Raw genomic sequence first — 22,194 nt, 5'->3', positions numbered from 1 at the left:
CAGGGTCTGGGGCTTGCCCGGCTCTGGCATTGCGCCTGGGGAACAGGGCCGGGGCCGCTCCAAGCGCTCCTGGGAGCAGCAACGTGGTCCCCGTCCGGCTCCTACGTGGAGGGACAACCAGGGGGCTCCGCGCTGCACACTGCCCCCACCACAAGCGGCGCCCCATTGGCCGGCACCCGCAGCCAATGGGAGCTCCAGGGGCAGTGCCTGGGGCCCCTTCTCCGGCTCGCTGTAAGGGACATGCCGCGGCTCCCGGCAGCCACCTGAGGTAAGCGCCGCCTGGGGCCTGCAGCCTGGAGCCGCGGCCCAGGCCCCAGCCCAGAGCGACCCCCCGCGGCACGGTCTGTCCCAGGCGGGGCCCCCGGCCGGGCCCTGGCAGCGAGAGCCGGGGCCGAGCAGCTCCCGGGTGACCCCTCGTGGCCGGGCGGCACCTGCGGCGGGCGGGGCTCAACCGACCCGGCTGCCCGCGCTCCCCAGCGCCCGGCGCCGCCGAGGGGAACGCAGGGGCCGGGCCCGGCCCGCGCCCGAGCCCAGGACGAGGAGCGAACCAGCGGGACAGCCGAGCCGGCCGCCCCAGCGTCACTTCCGGCCGATCGGGGTTCTGCTTCCGGGTCACGCCGCCCTGACTGGGCTCCGAGCTGAGGGCGGCTTGTCTCGACCCGCTGCCGCTGCCATGCCCCCCGCGGGACGCGCTGCCGCTGCCGGCTCCCGAGCTGCCGCCCCACGGTGAGAGGCTGCTCCGCTGGCCCCTGCAAGCGCCTTCCCGCGAGACCCAGGGCCCCGCCGGGAGAGGCCCACGCGCGCCCGGCCCCCCCGCGGGGCCCCGCCCGGCCTCGGCTGCGGGGCCCGGGGGTGGGGCTCCTGGGGCCGCGCCGGGGCGGGCGTGGCGGCTGCGGGCTTGCGGCCCCTGGGCTGCCTCAGGGCTGGCTGGGGAGGGCGCAGCCCCCGAGCGCGCCGGGCGGCCGAGCCGTCTCCCTGCTGAGTCCTTCCGCCCAGCCCCAGTCGCCTCTGGAAACCGCGACCTCGCTTGCGCCCGAGCGGCGAGCGCGGCTCCTGCCGCGTGGAAGGCTGCCGAGCGTGAGCCGTGGGGCGACGCGTGGTCGGGGCTCCGCGCACAGCCCGTTCCCGGTGGTTCCGAGCAAGACAGCGCGTCCTGGGGGGCCGCTCAGCGAGCCCCTCTTCTCTGTGTGCAGCGAGCGGAGAAAGGAACAGCGAGATGTTCGGGCACATAAGAATGGGAGGGAGTCCTCAAGACAAAGCGCAATGCTATGATACAAATGAGAGCTGCACCTTCGCTGTGCTGTGCTGGCCAGGCCGCCTCAAAAAGAATGTTGTAAAATTAGAGGGGTTTTAATTCACTCTTCTCTTCTGAATCATAGAATATCAGGGTTGGAAGGGACCTCAGGAGGTCATCTAGTCCAACCCCCTGCTCAAAAGCAGGACCCATCCCCAATTAAATCATCCCAGCCAGGGCTTTGTCAAGCCTGATCTTAAAAACTTCTAAGGAAGGAGATTCCACCACCTCCCATTATGACAGGTTTCAGAGTAACAGCCGTGTTAGTCTGTCTTTGCAAAAAGAAAAGGAGTACTTGTGGCACCTTAGAGACTAACCAATTTATTTGAGCATGAGCTTTCGTGAGCTAAAGCTCACTTCATTGGATGCATCCTGTGGAAAGTACTGAAGATCTTTTTATACACACAAACCATGAAAAAATGGGTGTTTACCACTACAAAAGGTTTTCTCTCCCCCCCACAAACCCACTCTCCTGTTGGTAATAGCTTATTTAAAGTGATCACTCTCCTTACAATGTGTATGATAATCAAGGCGGGCCATTTCCAGCACAAATCCAGGGTTTAAGAAGAACGTCTGGGGCGGGGGCGGGGGGGTAGGAAAAAACAAGGGGAAATAGGTTGCCATTCATAATGAGTTAGAAACTCCCAGTCTCTATTCAAGCCTAAGTTAATAGTATCCAATTTGCAAATGAATTCCAATTCAACAGTCTCTCGCTGGAGTCTGGATTTGAGGTTTTTCTGTTGTAATATCGCAACTTTCATGTCTGTAATCGCGTGACCAGAGAGACTGAAGTGTTCTTCGACTGGTTTATGAATGTTATAATTCTTGACAGCTGATTTATGTCCATTTATTCTTTTACGTAGAGACTGTCCAGTTTGACCAATGTACATGGCAGAGGGGCATTGCTGGCACATGATGGCATAGATCACATTGGTGGATGTGCAGGTGAACGAGCCTCTGATAGTGTGGCTGATGTTATTAGGCCTTGTGATGGTGTCCCCTGAATAGATATGTGGGCACAGTTGGCAACGGTCTTTGTTGCAAGGATAGGTTCCTGGGTTAGTGGTTCTGTTGTGTGGTGTGTGCTTGCTGGGAAGCATTTGCTTCAGGTTGGGGGGCTGTCTGTAGGCAAAGACTGGCCTGTCTCCCAAGATTTGAGAGAGTGTTGTGTCATCCTTCAGGATAAGTTGTAGATCCTTAATAATGCGTTGGAGGGGTTTTAGTTGGGGGCTAAGGTGACGGCTAGTGGCGTTCTGTTATTTTCTTTGTTGGGCCTGTCCTGTAGTAAGTGGCTTCTGGAAACTCTTCTGGCTCTATCAATCTGTTTCTTCACTTCCACAGGTGGGTATTGTAGTTGTAAGAGTGCTTGATAGAGATCTTGTAGGTGTCTCTGTCTGAGGGGTTGGAGCAAATGCGGTTGTATCGCAGAGGTTGGCTGTAGACGATGGATCGTGTGGTGTGGTCAGGGTGAAAGCTGGAGGCATGTAGGTAGGAATAGCGGTCAGTATGTTTCCGGTATAGGGTGGTGTTTATGTGACCCTGGACATTACAGTGCTAATAAACGATGAAGTGGATCTCTTGTGTGGACTGGACCAGGCTGAGGTTGATGGTGGGATGGAAATTGCTGAAATCATGGTGGAATTCCTCGACGTCTTCTTTTCCATGGGTGCAGATGATGAAGATGTCATCAATATAGTGCAAGTAGAGTAGGGGTGTTAGGGGACGAGAGCTGAGGAAGCGTTGTTCTAAGTCAGCCATAAAAATGTTGGCATACTGTGCGGCCATGTGGGTACCCATAGCAGTGCCGCTGATTTGAAGCTATACATTGTCCCCAAATGTAAAATAGTTATGGGTAAGGACAAAGTTCAGGCACCAGGTTAGCCGTGACATTCATAGAATCATAGAATATCAGGGTTGGAAGGGACCTCAGGAGGTCATTTAGTCCAACCCCCCTGCTCAAAGCAGGACCAATCCCCAATTAAATCATCCCAGCCAGGGCTTTGTCAAGCCTGACCTTAAAAACTTCTAAGGAAGGAGATTCTACCACCTCCCTAGATAACACATTCCAGTGTTTCACCACCCTCCTAGTGAAAAAGTTTTTCCTAATATCCAACCTAAACCTCCCCCACTGCAACTTGAGACCATTACTCCTTGTCCTGTCCTCTTCTACCACTGAGAATAGTCTAGAACCATCCTCTCTGGAACCACCTCTCAGGTAGTTGAAAGCAGCTATCAAATCCCCCCTCATTCTTCTATTCTGCAGACTAAACAATCCCAGTTCCCTCAGCCTCTCCTCATAAGTCATGTGTTCCAGACCCCTAATCATTTTTGTTGCCCTTTGCTGGACTCTCTCCAATTTATCCACATCCTTCTTATAATGTGGGGCCCAAAACTGGACACAGTGCTGTAGATGAGGCCTCACCAATGTCGAATAGAGGGGGAAGATCACGTCCCTTGATCTGCTAGCTATGCCCCTACTTATACATCCCAAAATGCCATTGGCCTTCTTGTCAACAAGGGCACGCTGTTGACTCATATCCAGCTTCTCGTCCACTGTAACCCCTAGGTCCTTTTCTGCAGAACTGCTGCCTAGCCATTTGGTCCCTAGTCTGTAGCGGTGCATTGGGTTCTTCCATCTTAAGTGCAGGACTCTGCACTTATCCTTATTGAACCTCATCAGATTTCTTTTGGCCCAATCCTCCAATTTGTCTAGGTCCTTCTGTATCTTATCCCTCCCCTCCAGCGTATCTACCACTCCTCCTAGTTTAGTATCATCCGCAAATTTGCTGAGAGTGCAATCCACACCATCCTCCAGATCATTTATGAAGATATTGAACAAAACCGGCCCCAGGACCGACCCCTGGGGCACTCCACTTGACACCGGCTGCCAACTAGACGTGGAGCCATTGATCACTACCCGTTGAGCCCGACAATCTAGCCAACTTTCTCCCCACCTTATAGTGCATTCATCCAGCCCATACTTCTTTAACTTGCTGACAAGAATACTGTGGGAGACCGTGTCAAAAGCTTTGCTAAAGTCAAGAAACAATACATCCACTGCTTTCCCTTCATCCACAGAACCAGTAATCTCATCATAGAAGGCGATTAGATTAGTCAGGCATGACCTTCCCTTGGTGAATCCATGCTGACTGTTCCTGATCACTTTCCTCTCATGTAAGTGCTTCAGGATTGATTCTTTGAGGACCTGCTCCATGATGTTTCCGGGGACTGAAGTGAGGCTGACTGGCCTGTAGTTCCCAGGATCCTCCTCCTTCCCTTTTTTAAAGATTGGCACTACATTAGCCTTTTTCCAGTCATCTGGGACTTCCCCCATTCGCCACGAGTTTTCAAAGATAATGGCCAATGGCTCTGCAGTCACAACCGCCAATTCCTTTAGCACTCTCGGATGCAACTTGTCCGGCCCCATGGACTTGTGCACGTCCAGCTTTTCTAAATAGTCCCTAACCACCTCTTTCTCCACAGAGCGCTGGCCATCTACTCCCCATGCTGTGATGCCCAGCGCAGCAGTCTGGGAGCTGACCTTGTTAGTGAAGACAGAGGCAAAAAAAGCATTGAGTACATTAGCTTTTTCCACATCCTCTGTCACGAGGTTGCCTCCCTCATTCAGTAAGGGGCCCACACTTTCCTTGACTTTCTTCTTGTTGCCAACATACCTGAAGAAACCCTTCTTGTTACTCTTGACATCTCTTGCTAGCTGCAGCTCCAGGTGCGATTTGGCCCTCCTGATTTCATTCCTACATGCCCGAGCAATATTTTTATACTCTTCCCTGGTCATATGTCCAACCTTCCACTTCTTGTAAGCTTCTTTTTTATGTTTAAGATCCGCTAGGATTTCACCGTTAAGCCAAGCTGGTCGCCTGCCATATTTACTATTCTTTCGACACATCGGGATGGTTTGTCCCTGTAACCTCAACAGGGATTCCTTGAAATACAGCCAGCTCTCCCGGACTCCTTTCCCCTTCATGTTAGTCCCCCAGGGGATCCTACCCATCTGTTCCCTGAGGGAGTCGAAGTCTGCTTTCCTGAAGTCCATGGTCCGTGTCCTGCTGCTTACCTTTCTTCCCTGTGTCAAGATCCTGAACTCAGCCAACTCATGGTCACTGCCTCCCAAATTCCCATCCACGTTTGCTTCCCCCACTAATTCTTCCCGGTTTGTGAGCAGCAGGTCAAGAAAAGTTCCCCCCCTAGTTGGCTCCTCTAGCACTTGCACCAGGAAATTGTCCCCTACGTTTTCCAAAAACTTCCTTGATTGTCTATGCACCGCTGTATTGCTCTCCCAGCAGATATCAGGAAAATTAAAGTCACCCATGAGAACCAGGGCGTGCGATTTAGTAGCTTCTGCGAGTTGCCGGAAGAAAGCCTCATCCACTCATCCCCCTGGTCCAGTGGTCTATAGCAGACTCCCACCACTACATCACTCCTGTTGCTCACACTTCTAAACTTAATCCAGAGACACTCAGGTTTTTCTGCAGTTTCGTACCAGAGCTCTGAGCAGTCATACTGCTCCCTTACATACAGTGCTACTCCCCCACCTTTTCTGCCCTACCTGTCCTTCCTGAACAGTTTATAACCATCCATGACTGTACTCCAGTCATGTGAGTTATCCCACCAAGTCTCTGTTATTCCAATCACGTCATAATTCCTTGACATCACCGGGACCTCCAGTTCTCCCTGCTTGTTTCCAAGGCTTTGTGCATTTGTATATAAGCACTTGAGATAACCTGCTGATTATCGGGGATATTATCGGGGATAGTGTTCTTGATGGCTTGTAGTCCATCTTTGTGTGGAATGTTGGTGTAGAGGGCTTCTACATCCATAGTGGCCAGGATGGTGTTATCAGGAAGATCACTGATGGATTGTAGTTTCCTCAGGAAGTCAGTTGTGTCTCGAAGATAGCTGGGAGTGCTGGTAGCGTAGGGCCTGAGGAGGGAGTCTACATAGCCAGAGAATCCTGATGTCAGGGTGCCAACGCCTGAAATGATGGGCCGCTCAGGATTTCCAGGTTTAGGGTGGTGACTTCTTTCTGTAGCTGCACAGGAATCCTAATTTTGGCTAGGGGAGAAAAGTTTGCTGTTCTGCTGACATCATGTAGCTGTGGCCTTTCCTTTCCTTAAAATCATGTAATTGTGAATACCCGTTGTGCTACTTGTGATGTGAGTCTGATTGCTTAGTATATTTTCACAAATTTTTAATTAAACTTTAATGCTTCTTATCACTTAAAATCTTAGGAGTGAGCACTCATTTGTGGCTTAGATGGTTTAAACTTTATGTGAAATTGGACTTCGAAGTGGTCACTGGCCCATCAGCCTAGAATTGTCTGTTTTGCACTTTGTGGTACTGACTGTAGCAAGTCCTAGATATTGGCTGACCATAATTCTCAGTCCTCATTCATTTACCATCTGTAAGCATTTTAAACCTTTAAGTGTCTAATTATAGGATAACTTTGAATTGGGCTGTATATAAAAAAGTATCCGTATTTTACAGAATGTGTGTTAATAGGATTTGTGGAAGGATCTCCATGATAAGCTAACATACTGTTTATTAGCTTTCATGTGCCACAGACTGAGCTTGTTGGTGTAAATAGCGGGCCCCACAAACAGCTGATGACTGTCCTGGATTTATGGTGAGCTTGATCTGGGTCAGGATCCAAAGACAGACAAGAAGGCTGGGTAAAGCAGATTGGAAGGTTTTCATTTGGTAGACAAATCTAATCATTAAAATAAAGTGGTCCCAAAATGTTGTTCTCCTTGGGTATTGAGGTGTGCTAGAAATGTATACAGTACATAGATATTGGCAAGTCAAAATTGCCCCTGAATTAATATTTGGAAAAATTCAACCTGATACCAATAGATTTTTTTCCCCATGCTTTGCAGTGCTAGGCTAGTGCAGGAGAATTTGAATGTGAAATTGACTAAAAACTACTTTCAGTCTCCCACCTGAGAGAAATGGAAAAAGTAAATGACATTAAAGGTGTAAAGCTAATTAGATTTTTAACATTTTCAGTTTTAATCTTTGCAAACTTGTAAAAATGATACTTAAGATGACTGCCTCTTTAATATCCCAAATCAGGGTGTAAGGTTACAATATTAGGAAGTCAGAGATACATGAGATGGTTTGAGATAGTGTCAAGCTTTGCTATAACAGATCTTTATGGTGGGGAGAGACTGCTTAAGGGAACTCTCTTCTCCTAAGCCCATAAACTCTAGGGTTAGTGGCAGAGACTGCTAATTTTTATTTAGTACCACTGTGGTTAGTGCACGTCTGGACAAATGACAATGTTCCTGCCCAAGGAACTAACAGTCTGAAGCCCTGATCCCACTAGCTAATCCATACAGACTCATGTGTCCATGTGGATGGATGAGGTCAGTGGGGCTCTAAATGAGCATAAAGATCTATCACTAGAGATCAGCTTGTAGTATCACGATCCAGGTTACTACATAATGTGATGATGCATTATGGTGATAAATAAGGAGATGGGGGAAAAAAAGAGGACAAATATTACAGCAAGATCTACTTTTGCTAGTAAGACATACATGTTCCTCGTGGGGTTTGTAACTTGGATACTTCTACTATAAGAGCAAGAGTAAGGTTTTATAGACCTCACTGAAGGGGTTTGTTTTAAGCAGGAGAGTCTTGAGAAAGAAGATGAGGCATGGTGATCTGGGTGTGAACAGCAGCAAGGAAAAAGGCCAGGAGATGACACTGGGAAGGTGGCTCATTGTGTGCTTTGAGGGGTAAAATCAGTTGAGTGGGAAGTGCTGAATTGTGAGGGGCTTTGAAGATAAAGGTCAGGTCAGGAGCTCAAATTTAAAAGATATAAAGGCATGGGGAAGCCAGAGCTAGATATACGAGATCTGGTCAGAGCATCAGGCAAGGTACCTTTTTTTTCCTCTCTCTTTTTTTAACAGTAGCATTTTGATGGTTTGGAGAGTCTAGAGGCAAGGAGACTGCACAAGGAGGTGATGGCCAGTTTGACTACTGCATTATCCTTACGTAAACTTCTTTTCCATCCACCTCCTGACACCACCTACAATGCAGCAATCCATTTTTAATACAGAAACTTACAGCATATTGTCAAGTATCAGGGGGTAGCCATATTAGTCTGTATCCACAAAAACAACAAGGAGTCCGGTGGCACCTTAAAGACTAACAGATTTATTTGAGCATAAGTTTTTGAGGGTAAAACCCTCACTTCTTCACATGCATGGAGTGAAAGTTACAGATGCAAGACGTAAATATACTGACACATGAAGAGAAGGGAGTTACTTCACAAGTGGAGAACCAGTGTTGACAGGGCCAATTTGATCAGGGTGGATGTAGATGAGGCGGTGTCAATTCCAGGAGAGGCAAAGCTGCTTCTGTAATGAGCCAACCACTCCCAGTCCCTATTCAAGCCCAAATTAATGGTGTTAAATTTGCAAATGAATTTTAGTTTTGCGGTTTCTCTTTGAAGTCTGTTTCTGAAGTTTTTTTGTTCAAGGATAGCTACTTTCAAATCTGTTATAGAATGTCCAGGAAGATTGAAGTTTTTCTCCCACTGGCTTTTGTATGTTACCATTCCTGATGTCCGATTTGTGTCCATTTATTCTTTGAGGTAGGGACTGTCCAGTTTGGCCAATGTACATGGCAGTGGGGCATTGCTGGCACATGATGGCATATATCACATTAGTAGACAGACAGCCCCCCAACCTGAAGCAAATACTCACCAGCAAGTACACACCACACCACAGAAACACTAACCCAGGAACCAATCCCTGTAGCAAACGTTGTTGCCTACTCTGTCCCCATATGTACTCTAGTGACACTACCAGAGAACCAGCCACACAAGCCACACCATCAGAGGCTCATTCACCTGCATGTCTACTAATGTTATATATGCCACCAATGCCCCTCTGCCATGTACATTGGCCAAACCGGTACTCCTCCCCGCGCCTCTGCCCTGAGCCCCCTCCCGCACTCCGCACCCTTCCTGCACCTCAACCCCCTGCCCTGAGCCCCTTCCTGCACACCACACCCCCTCCCACCCTCTGCACTCCCTCCCGCACCCCAGCCCCCTGCTCCAGCCCTGCATGCATAGCCCTGCATGCAATTTCCCCACTCAGATGTGGCCCTCTGGCCAAAAGGTTTGCCCACCCCTGTTCCAAACTTAGCACGGAGTCCCATTGGGTAGATAGAAAGATTAACCTAAATAATCTATACAGAAGCCCCTGGAACCCCATAAGATTCGATCCTTAATCCATGAACTATTGGAATTCATCTACAAAACTTTTCTCAAACATTACATGAATATATTGTCTCATACTATAGAATTAGAATTTATCATCCCTATTCCATGATGAGATCTTTGAGCTATAATGTATCTTAATTAAAACTATCTTTTAGATAGGTTCTTTCCTCTACAAGCATTTTATCAAAAAAATCCAATTTAAATTAAAAAAAATCCGATTTTTAATTTTTTTTTAAGATAATTGATTTTTATCCACCCTGTTATTATCTATCCCTTTCCTAATGGTTTCTTACATTCTGTTAGCTTTTTTGGCTGCTGCTGCTCATTGAGCAGATGTTTTCAGAGAACTATTCACAGTGATTCCAAGATCTCTTTCTTGAGTAGTAATAGCTAATTTAGACTCTATCATTTTGTATGTCTATTTGGGATTATGTTTTTCAATGTGCATTGTTTTGCATTTATCAGCATTAAATTATATCTGCCATTGTGTTGCCCAGTCATCCAATTTTGTGAGATTCCGTTGTAACTCTTCCCATTCTGCTTTGGATTTAACTATCGTGAGTAATTTTGTGTCATCTGCAACCTTTGCTTCCTCACTGTTTATAAGAATATAAGAATGGCCATACTGGGTCAGACCAAAGGTCCATCTAGCTCAGTATCCTGTCTTCCGACAGTGGCCAAAGCCAGGTGCCCCAGAGGGAATGAACAGAACTGGTAATCACCAAGTGATCCATCCCCTGTTGCCCATTCCCAGCTTCTGGCAAACAGAGACTAGGGACACCATCCCTGTCCATCCTGGCTAATAGCCATTGAAGGACCTGTCCTCCATTAATTTATCTTGTTTGTTTTTGAATATGTTGAACAGCACTGGGACCAGTACAGACCCCTGGGGGACACCACTGTTTACCTCTCTCCTTTCTGGAAACAGGCTATTTATTCCTACCCTTTGTTTTCTATCTTTTAACCAGTTACTGATCCAGGAGAGGACCTTCCCTCTTATCCCATGACTGCTTATTTTGCTTAAGAGCCTTTGGTGAGGGACCCTGTCAAAGGCTTTCTGAAAGTCCAAGTACGCTATATCCACTGGAGCACCCTTGTCCACATGTTTACTGACACCCTCAAAGACACCCTCAGGCATGATTTCCCTTTACAATAGCTATGTTGACTCTTCTCTGACAAATTGTGTTCATCTGTGTCTCTGATAATTCTGTTCTTTACTATAGTTGCAACCAATTTGCCTGATACTGAAATTAGGTTTACTAACCTGTAATTCCCAGGATTGCCTTTAGAGTTATTTTAAAAATTGGTGTCACATTCTATCCTCCAGTCATCTGGTACAGAAGCTGATTTAAATGATAGATTACATACCACATTGAGTAGTTGTACAATTTCATATTTGAGTTCCTTCATAACTCTTGGATGAATACCTTCTGGTCCTGGTGATTTATTACTGTTTTGTTTATCAATTTGTTCCAACACCGCCTCCTAATGACAACTCAATCTGGGACAGTTCCTCAGATTTGTCACCTAAAAAGAGTGGCTCAGGTGTAGGAATCTCCCTCCCATCTTCTGCAGTGAATACTGATGCAAATAATTCATTTAATTTCTCCATAGTGGCTTTATCTTCCTTGAGTGCTCCTTTAGCACCTCAATCATCCAGTGGCCCCACAGATTGTTTAGCAAGCTTCCTGCTTCTGATGTATTTAAAAAAAAAAATTTGTTGTTATTTTTTGAGTCTTTGGCTAGTTGCTGTATGTGGCCTACCTAATTGTTCTTTACACTTGACTTGCCAGAGTTTATACTCCTTTCTATTTTCCTCAGTAGGAAAGAAGCCCTTTTACCTCTAACTGCTTCCTTTACTTTGTGGTTTAACCATGGTGGCACTTTTTTAGTCCTCTTACTATGTTTTTAAGGGGTATACATTTAATTTGAGCTTCTGTTATGGTGTTTTTAAAAAGTTTCCATGCAGCTTGCATACATTTCATTTTTGGGACTGTACCTTTTAATTTCTGTTTAACTAGCTTCCTCATTTTTGTGTAGTTCCCCTTTCTGAAATGAAATGCCCCTGTTGTTCTCCTATTTACTTGTCACATGGAAGTACATACAATAATGCATACAGAACTGTATTTGAATACAGTGAACTTCCAAGATGTTTAAAACAAATTCAGTAAGGATTAATTTAATTCAATAAAGTTCATTCAGGATATTGCAGGAAATTTTCAGTCTGTCACACTGCTTTTCCCTCTTGTATCCCAACTGCGACATCATCTCTGCAATGTCCAGATTATTTCTTAGGGTATTCCTCAGCTGGGCTTGTACTGCCTCTTCTCCCCACAGGCAGACAGAAACCAAGATTTCTTTCCTGGATTAGGCAGCAGCACACGGCTTTCCTGCATCTTCAGTTGGAGCCAGGTGGGCTATCAGGAAGAGAAAGATTTTAAAAAAACACTGGGATTTGCAAAGGCTTCCAGTCAGTGAGCAGCAAAGAACAGAACTGTGTCCAGAACAGTCACTGTTGTGGGGCAGGGGCACTGTGGGACAGGGCTGGAAGTCTGTTTTTACGAGTGCGGTGTCGACACAGGCATTTTATTGGTGGAACAGCGCTGGTAGTTAGGTGGCTTTTGTCATTTGGGGAGGTGGCTTACTTTGATCAGAAAGTCATGGTTTTACCGGTAGGACTCAAAATTGAGTGTGGATGCTCACAAGGATGTGCCAAATAAAAGCATGTTTTACCAGTAAAACTTTTTAGTGTAGACCAGGCCTAAGTCACCTTAAATGTCTTTTTTAGTTGACAGAAACAATATTTTTTTTAAAGCGCAGTGATCCTCTTTGCTACTTTCAACTAAAAAACAAACTGAATTTTAGTTAAAACTGAGACTTGGCAGGCTGGTACATACCATGTGCTACACCCATCCAGTGATTAGGTCTTCTAAAAACCTGTTTCAGAGTAGCAGTCGTGTTAGTCTGTATTCGCAAAAAGAAAAGGAGGACTTGTGGCACCTAAGAGACTAACAAATTTATTTGAGCATAAGCTTTTGTGAGCTACAGCTCACTTCATCGGATGCATTACCTGTGTTATTCAAGTTTGAAAAGCGACATTATCAGAAGCCAACTAGCTAGAGACCTATATATAAAAGTGACCTTCCCAGCAATGTTCAGGAACAGCACTCTGACAAGAATCTGAGCAGCTGCAAGTGAGGACTGGTCTTCTTACCAGAGCATTATCTATAGCATTTGCTGGTGGGCCCTATGACTAGGAGGTTAAGGAGAGCCTTTTTTTCACTTTCTTTCCGTCTTGCTGTGAATTCTCTCTCCCTTTTTGTAATTTATTGGAGGAGTTATGGTCTAATTTATTAGGAGGCAGCCAGGGGAGTCTTTGCTTCTTCCAGCAGCTCCTTTCTTTGAAGTACATCTCAGTAGTATTTCAGAGGGATGCCATTTTACCATTCTGGTACCTTGAGTGGCTGATCTATCTCCTTGTTCCAAATGTAGGTGCTGAAAGGTCTTCATGAAGCAGTGCTACTTGTACAAACTCGGCAGATTGCTTACTCACAGACCTACTAGTTTGTCACTCAAGACTGATGCCAAGGTTACTGCTGTGGGAAGAAAATGTCCACCAATGCCGTAACAAACTGCTAATATGGGTGAGGTCTAGTTGCTGTGCTCCACTCCTGTTCTCATTCCCCAGCTCTCTTGTCTTCTCCTCAAGGTCTTCACTCATCAGCCTCTCTGGCTCGGCCATGTAACTAAGCTACAGGCTGTACATCCAAAAGGTTACCCGGTATTATGGCTTTCCATTTCTCAGATCAGCCATCATCTTTTACCTCAATAGTTTAAACTTTAACTCAAAAGAAGACTTGAATGATTGTGCACAGGCCTACATCCTTTCTTGGGGATGTCCCAAACTAGATATAACACATGGGTACAGAAGATGGCCTCTCCATACCCTTGGAGCTGTAAACTACAGCTCTCAAATTGCTCTTTGGCTAGGCGGCTATATTTACTTTCCAAAAGCCGCCCCTTGCCAAGTCTTGAATCAGTGTTCCTCATACCTGAGGCTATCACAGATCTTTCTCCTTCAAGAACCATAATCTGAAACACAAAATCAGGTCAAAACTCAGTACCGCTTTGTCCTTAGAAGATCGTTCTTATCAGTCTAGATGCCATATCATCACAAGGAATTCCTCTCTGAAAATTCTCCAGTATAATCATCTGAGTTGGATTATACTGGTCTTTTCACTGCTGACTTAATCTGCTTGAGAGAGATTGAGACACTCTCCTCCTTAACCAAGTGGGATCATAGAATCATAGAATATCAGGGTTGGAAGGGACCCCAGAAGGTCATGTAGTCCAACCCCCTGCTCGAAGCAGGACCAATTCCCAGTTAAATCATCCCAGCCAGGGCTTTGTCAAGCCTGACCTTAAAAACCTCTAAGGAAGGAGATTCTACCACCTCCCTAGGTAACGCATTCCAGTGTTTCACCACCCTCTTAGTGAAAAAGGTTTTCCTAATATCCAATCTAAACCTCCCCCACTGCAACTTGAGACCATTACTCCTCGTTCTGTCATCTGCTACCATTGAGAACAGTCTAGAGCCATCCTCTTTGGAACCCCCTTTCAGGTAGTTGAAAGCAGCTATCAAATCCCCCCTCATTCTTCTCTTCTGCAGACTAAACAATCCCAGTTCCCTCAGCCTCTCCTCATAAGTCATGTGTTCTAGACCCCTAATCATTTTTGTTGCCCTTCGCTGGACTCTCTCCAATTTATCCACATCCTTCTTGTAGTGTGGGGCCCAAAAGTGGACACAGTACTCCAGATGAGGCCTCACCAATGTCGAATAGAGAGGAACGATCACGTCCCTCGATCTGCTCGCTATGCCCCTACTTATACATCCCAAAATGCCATTGGCCTTCTTGGCAACAAGGGCACGATGCTGACTCATATCCAGCTTCTCATCCACTGTCACCCCTAGGTCCTTGTCCGCAGAACTGCTGCTGAGCCATTCGGCCCCTAGTCTGTAGCTGTGCATTGGGTTCTTCCGTCCTAAGTGCAGGACCCTGCACTTATCCTTATTGAACCTCATCAGATTTCTTTTGGCCCAATCCTCCAATTTGTCTAGGTCCTTCTGTATCTTATCCCTCCCCTCCAGCGTATCTACCACTCCTCCCAGTTTAGTATCATCCGCAAATTTGCTGAGAGTGCAATCTACACCATCCTCCAGATCATTTATGAAGATATTGAACAAAACCGGCCCCAGGACCGACCCCTGGGGCACTCCACTTGACACCGGCTGCCAACTAGACATGGAGCCATTGATCACTACCCGTTGAGCCCGACAATCTAGCCAGCTTTCTCCCCACCTTATAGTGCATTCATCCAGCCCATATGTCCTTAACTTGCTGACAAGAATACTGTGGGAGACCGTGTCAAAAGCTTTGCTAAAGTCAAGAAACAATACATCCACTGCTTTCCCTTCATCCACAGAACCAGTAATCTCATCATAGAAGGCGATTAGATTAGTCAGGCATGACCTTCCCTTGGTGAATCTCGATTAGATTAGTCAGGCATGACCTTCCCTTCCCCAGTACGTCCCTCGGCCCGCGCCGCTTCCAGCAGCTCCCATTGGCCTGGAGTAGGGAACCGCGGCCACTGGGAGTTGCGATCGGCCGAACCTGCAGACGCGGCAGGTAAACAAACCGGCCCAGCCTGCCAGGGGCTTTCTCTGCGCAAGCAATGGAACAAGTTTGGGAACCACTGCTCCAAAGCAGCATAAGCTTTTGACCTAGACTTAATCACCAGTTCTTTCACTAAAATTTACCAAAAATTACTTCCCTAGTTCAAGTCAGCACAGCTCTCCCTGAGTAGCTCTTGGGAGAACACTCCCAAACAAAGAATTGTTGTTACCCCAGGAACTTCAAGGATTTAAGGAGAAGGCTGAGATTTTTTTTTTTTTTTAATTTCTGGCACAACATCTAATATGTGAGCTCTTGAAATTATAGGAGTTCTTAAAATTTCAGGAGCCCCTTACCTTGATTTTCCTAGCTTCTCAAACTTCTGCTCCCCACACGATCTGGGCGGGGAATAAGCCAAGCCTTCCTAGATAATGTAAAAGATATAAAGGTAATAGTGGATGCAGTACTTTTGCACTTGGGGGGGGGGCCTTTAATTCTGGTAGGTCCAAAAAAGAGATTCTAAAGGTTTTACTCCAGTTTTCTATAGTATCCAAAAGACATTGAGGTTTCTCCTTAATGCTTGACCTATCCACACTAACCCTATTGGTGATGAAGGCCTAGTTGGATATGGGAAAAACTGGTTCTGGTCCAGAAAGTAATTGCCCTGAACCACAGCTGACCTGAAGGAAGCCTGTTTCCATGTGCTCTTATGACAATGACACCAACACTTCCTCCATTTTGAAGTAAAAGGATCAGCACAATTGATTCGGCCTGTGTTTCACGTGGTTACAAGATTAGCAGTACTGTTTTGTCTGTCGTCTCTGCTGTGATCAAATCTAGTGGTCATTCCAATGATCTGTTTGAGCCAGCAAAGGTAAAGATAAAGGTACTGTTGTGCAGTATTCCACACAGTCAGGATGAGTCCTTAGTGATTATGTCATGATTTCATTATCGACCTGCAAAAGAGTTCCCTTGTTCCTTTTTGAAAAATGTTATTAATCTGATAGTTCTCTAAGACATAGAAGACTCCTGTTTTCTCAAGAGAAGTTAATAAAGATCCTTAATATGCTCAACCCATTGATCCAATCTCTAATTGTATTGGCCCTGCTGTGTCTGCCCCGACCAGCATGAGGGGATTTTGTGTGAATGCCATAATATAGGTCTCACACCTTTTGGGGATCCCTGCAAATGTGCCTTTTTAAACATTGGAACTTTCAGGACCAATATGTCTCATACTGTTTCTCCCAGCAATGGTGGAAATAAAAAGTGAACCAGCTCAGGGAAAATTCCTGGCCGACTCTTCTGTTTGGAGTAGAGTCAAAATCAAGAAAAATGATCCTGTTGGGGAAACTCATCACAATATCAGTTTGTTGGAACTAATGATGGTCGTAAATAGTGTAGAGTCCTTACTTCACGGAATTCCACAGTGTCTCAGCCTGGCATATCAAACGTGTCTGTGATGGGGCATACACACTCCGCGCTAGCATGGATGAGGTTAAGGAGCTGTTTTGAGCTGGAGTGGCCCTGCCCCTGTGCATCTATGGATCAGGCCAGGTCTAAAGGAGTTAACAGGAGGAAACTCTGCTCAGATGAGGACAACCCTGGGAAGAGAACAGGCTGTAAAGTTCTTCAACCCTGAAGAGAGGGCTGGCAGCCTGCAGAGCCCCTGCTCTCACAGAACATGGGAGCAGATTCCCCTAACAAAAAGGAGGAAAAAAGAGAGATGTAAACTAGAGCCCCAGTGAACTTTGGAGTATGCTGTGAAATTCCCAGGGCCCTTTGAAAGAAGAGGGGCCCGTATCCCTGAAAGGAGCTGTCTACAGGTGTTTCTTTTTCATTCTTTGGTTTAACTTTGTTTATTGACTGTAGATTGTTTGTTGTTTCACCTGAGACCCTGAGAGAGGGGCTGAAACAGCCAAGAGGCTTCGGCTGAAGGTTTGAGCACTGGCTGTCTAGAGAGACCCACTCTGCGGCACCCGCTGGGATGGGAGTAATTAGACTCTCACATGTGTGCGTACCGCATGTATTTCCTAAAGGGGAACCTCTATCATGTTCACATTCGTGACAGTTGGTGGAGAATATGGGCATGTTGATAGCCCTTGGGATAAGGGAAAACGATGTTGCTTAAAAAATAATGGACAGATTATTAACATGGGTTGTGGAGAACCCTCAGCTTGCCCAGCAGGAACAGCAGCAGTTGCTGCAACAGTTGGCCACTCAGCAGCAACAGCAGATGGCACAATAGCAGCAACAATTGATTAGTGATCTAGTGGCCCAGCAACAGCATCCGCAGCAATGCCTAGTGCAATAAATGCTGTTCTTTTTCCAGTCTGCGGGGGCAACAGGGAATCCAACAGCAGGGACCTGAAACCCAACCACATCGACTGCATCGATCCTGGTGAAGTGTATGAAAATGGGCCCTGGTGATGACCCTGAGGCATTCCTTATGACATTAGAGTGCGTGGTGGTAGCAACATAGTGGCCCCAGAGGAGTGGGTCATCTTGTTGGCCCCCCTCATCTGACCAAATGTTCCCAGATGGCCTACTAGGAGATCAACCTGGTGACTACTCAGGATTACCCCAGAATTAAGGCCACCGTCCTCAGCTACTTGTATATCACACAGGAGACACACCAGTGGCTAATGGACTCAGTACTACAGCTGGAATGGGCAGTATGCAGCCACTCACCTGGATGACATCATCCTTTATAGTCCAGAGTGGGACAGCCACATAAAGCAGTTCAGAGCAGTGCTTCAGGCCCTCGCACATGGTGGCCTAAAAACTACCCAAGAAAAACGTAAAATAGGGAACCACAAAGTCACCTCTTTGGGGTACACCATGGGAGGGCGCTGTCTGCAGCCATTAGTTAGTAACATCCAAGTGTTGACAGCTGTCCAGTGCCCACACAAAAAAACAAATCCAGTGCTTAGTGGGTCTGGCAGATACTATTTGCACTTTATGCCAGGATTTCCCACAATTGCAGCCTCCCTCCCAGACCTCATAAAGAAAGGAAGGTTCGAGTGGTCTGATAATAAGGCTTTCAAGACATTGCAGGAGCTGGTCCTTTTTAATCCAGGCTTTTCAAAAGGATTTATCCTGCAAACTGATGCTTCAGACGTGTCCTAAGGGCAGTCCTTTTGAAGGAGATTGAGGGAGAAGAACACCCATTACTTTATATAAGCCAGAAGCTTTTCCCTCGAGAAAAGATATAGTCCATCATAGAGAAGAAAGCATTCGCAGTAAAATGGGCTGTTTACTCCTTATGGTATTATTTGTTGGGAAACCCCTTTTCTCCAGTCACAGACCACGGTGAGTTAGGTGGAGTTGTCTTCCTGGATTCTGGCATCAATTGTTTTTGCCAGTAACCTTTCATGAGATCTGAAGTGGAGTATATCTGGTAGCTTCCAGACTATGGAAAATACTAAATCACAGATACTGTGCTGGTAGCTGTCATTACAGGGGAGCACACTACCACATACAGATTCATGACAGTGACAAACAAAAAGGGCTTACATAGACTGGCATGGAGGAATAAGAGCAGGTCCTGAACTGAAGTAGCCACCAGGATCTTATCCCTGCTGGTCAAGGCCTGTTGATGAAAGCTACCTACATACAGGGCAAAATGAACCTTCGAGCTAATTGGCACAGTCACAGAGACCTGTTACTGAGCAATTGAGAATTAGGTCTGTGTGATGGGGTGTGCATACCCCACGCTCTACTGGGCATGCACCAGGTGCTATGCTAATATAAAAGGGAGCAGCCCAGCTCAGTCTGGGCTGACTTTCGGAGAGAAAGGACCTTTGGTGGAGGCTCCAGCTGAGGAGCTGTCACAGCCCTTGCTTCCGGGAGCCGGAGATGCCGAGATCTGGATTGGAGATCTGTGGCCAACGGAGCCCCAGGGAATTACCTGTGCTGAGGAGCCCAGAGACCCTGATTCCCCATGGACTGCAGCTTCACAAAGTGTGATAGGAAGTGACCTAGAGAGGGTGAGCAAGTGTTATCTCCCACGTGTGTGAGGTCAGTGTGTTTTGGTGGGATTCTCCGCTGACCCAGTAGCAGACCACTCCACCACTGTTGGGGCCCAGTAGAGTCAGGTGGGCCCAGGACCCCCTACCCGGGCTGCCCCCCTGGAGGTGGGCTCTCAGGTCTTGGCCATTAGGCATCACTGCCCTGTACCTGAGGGCTGCTATGCTACCCTGCCTCATATCTGAGGACTGCCATATTGACTCTAGCCATTAGGCAACGCTACCCGGCACTCAAGGGCGGCAGTATTGACACTGGCCACTAGGCCACGCTGCCCTGAATTCGGGCTACTGTATTCACTCTGGTCACTGATCTAAGGTGCCCTGAACTCAAGGACCACTGTATTGACTCTGGCTATTGGGTCAAAAGTTCCTGGGGCTTTTCCGGTACACCTGGCCAAACTCCAGTCTTTTCCGCTCACGTGTTTCTCACTTCTTTAAAAGTTGTAGCTTGGGGAAAATGTTAGGTCAAAAAAACCCACTGGGACACAAACTTAGTTCTCAGAGTAGCAGCTGTGTTAGTCTGTATCCGTAAAAAGAAAAGGAGGACTTGTGGCACCTTAGAGACTAACCAATTTATTAGAGCATTAGTTCTGCAAGTGTGGCTGTCAGGGCTTGTCATATTGCCCCCATCAGCTTTACAAAAACAGTATTTTGTCCCACTTTGTAAACCCTGCACACTGGCTAGCTATGCCAGTAAAATTGGCAGTCCGGCTGAAGCATAGTCAGGGACTAGCCCATGCCCTACCTGTCATGTGACTACAACTGAAATCCTCTCCACTCTACTTTCTTTACTGCTGTCCTCTCAGAAAGCCCCCACACGCTCTTGCATAAATCCTTCAGCTGTCTCTCTTCCCTGTGCATAGACTCAGATTAACTTGGATTTGGAGACTCACTGACTGGGGTTAGTGGTGAGCCTTGAGGCCGATCAACTCCACTGCTGCCATCTGAAGGCAGCAGCTGACCCAACCCAGGCTACTGGCTGCACTTCTGAAGTTACTACTGGGGGAATTCTGCAATACTGCGGAATGCAGAATTTTGCAGAATTCCCTGTTTCCCCTGCAGAATTTCTGGCTGCACTAGGGGCCGCTGGGCACTGCAGAGCCCAGTTCACAATGAGCGGAGCGCCCAGCCTGGCGTGGCTGGAGGTTGCATGTTCTTTGATCCTCATTCTCCCGGCGGGACAGTGAAGAAGTTGGGGGGGGGGTAGTAAATGCTCTGGGGGTGTTGGTGTCTGGCCAGAGGCTGCCCCCCGGCTGGGCTCTGTGGGGATTGGGGACTGGTGTCTGAGGCTGCCCCGCAGCTCAGCTCTGTGGGGAGGGGGTGTGATGGAGTGTAGGCAATGGGGAGTTTTGACCTGGGAATATTGCATGGGCGTTTTACTGGTACTGTCTGCATTGGTGCTGGATGGTGGTGGGATATCAGGGTGTGACTTCTCTTGAGCGATGATACCTGAGCACATAACCTGAGCCCAGGAGGGGGTTGGGGCCAGGTGACACCTTCTGCCCGGGAAACTGGACAAAGGCTGGAGGAGGAGCCAGGGTGTGTGGCTGGGTGAGATTGCTGGAGGGGGTTTCAGAGTGGAAGGCCCAGAACCGGGGTCTGGCCTCCCTGGTGCCCAAGATGGACCTGACTGAGGGGTCCTGTTTTCTATAACTACAAGCTCTGTTTTGGACTGTGTTCCTGTCGTCTAATAAACCTTCTGTTTTACTGGCTGGCTGAGAGTCACGGTGAATCGCAGGAAGTTGGGGGTGCAGGGCCCTGTCTGCCCCGCAGTTGGGCTTTGTGGGCAGTGGGGGCTGGCATCTGGGCAAGGGACTGCTCTGTGGCTGGGCTCTGTGAGTAGGGGGAGCTGGTGTCAGGGGGCTGCCCCGCGGCTGGGCTCTGTGAGTAGGGGGAGCTGGTGTCAGGGGGCTGCCCCGCGGCTGGGCTCTGTGGGTAGGGGGAGCTGGTGTCAGGGGGCTGCCCCGCGGCTGGGCTCTGTGGGTAGGGGAGCTGGTGTCAGGGGGCTGCCCCGCGGCTGGGCTCTGTGAGTAGGGGGAGCTGGTGTCAGGGGGCTGCCCCGCGGCTGGGCTCTGTGGGTAGGGGGAGCTGGTGTCAGGGGGCTGCCCCGCGGCTGGGCTCTGTGGGTAGGGGGAGCTGGTGTCAGGGGGCTGCCCCGCGGCTGGGCTCTGTGAGTAGGGGGAGCTGGTGTCAGGGGGCTGCCCCGCGGCTGGGCTCTGTGAGTAGGGGGCTGCCCCGCGGCTGGGCTCTGTGGGTAGGGGGAGCTGGTGTCAGGGGGCTGCCCCGCGGCTGGGCTCTGTGAGTAGGGGGAGCTGGTGTCAGGGGGCTGCCCCGCGGCTGGGCTCTGTGAGTAGGGGGAGCTGGTGTCAGGGGGCTGCCCCGCGGCTGGGCTCTGTGGGTAGGGGGAGCTGGTGTCAGGGGGCTGCCCCGCGGCTGGGCTCTGGGGGTAGGGGGAGCTGGTGTCAGGGGGCTGCCCCGCGGCTGGGCTCTGTGAGTAGGGGGCTGCCCCGCGGCTGGGCTCTGTGAGTAGGGGGAGCTGGTGTCAGGGGGCTGCCCCGCGGCTGGGCTCTGTGGGTAGGGGAGCTGGTGTCAGGGGGCTGCCCCGCGGCTGGGCTCTGTGAGTAGGGGGAGCTGGTGTCAGGGGGCTGCCCCGCGGCTGGGCTCTGTGAGTAGGGGGAGCTGGTGTCAGGGGGCTGCCCCGCGGCTGGGCTCTGTGAGTAGGGGGCTGCCCCGCGGCTGGGCTCTGTGGGTAGGGGGAGCTGGTGTCAGGGGGCTGCCCCGCGGCTGGGCTCTGTGAGTAGGGGGAGCTGGTGTCAGGGGGCTGCCCCGCGGCTGGGCTCTGTGAGTAGGGGGAGCTGGTGTCAGGGGGCTGCCCCGCGGCTGGGCTCTGTGGGTAGGGGGAGCTGGTGTCAGGGGGCTGCCCCGCGGCTGGGCTCTGGGGGTAGGGGGAGCTGG

General features: G+C 48.7%; 1 protein-coding gene across 2 annotated transcripts in view; it reads left to right on the top strand.

Annotated features, from left to right (window-relative positions):
• The first annotated feature begins 594 nt into the window (after nucleotides 1–594).
• The window catches only part of EYA3 (EYA transcriptional coactivator and phosphatase 3), a 139,503-nt gene continuing 117,903 nt past the window's right edge, over nucleotides 595–22,194 (top strand). For both annotated transcript variants that reach the window (XM_084652449.1, XM_084652448.1), the window contains exon 1: nucleotides 595–726. The gene's annotated coding sequence lies outside the window, so the exon portion shown is untranslated. The remainder of the gene's footprint in view (nucleotides 727–22,194) is intronic.

The sequence above is a fragment of the Lepidochelys olivacea genome (genome assembly GCF_965140295.1).
Source record: "Lepidochelys olivacea isolate rLepOli2 genome assembly, chromosome: 19".
NCBI lineage: Eukaryota > Metazoa > Chordata > Testudines > Cheloniidae > Lepidochelys > Lepidochelys olivacea.
Note: the sequence above shows the minus strand (reverse complement) of the source record. Positions and strands in the feature narration are given on the sequence as shown.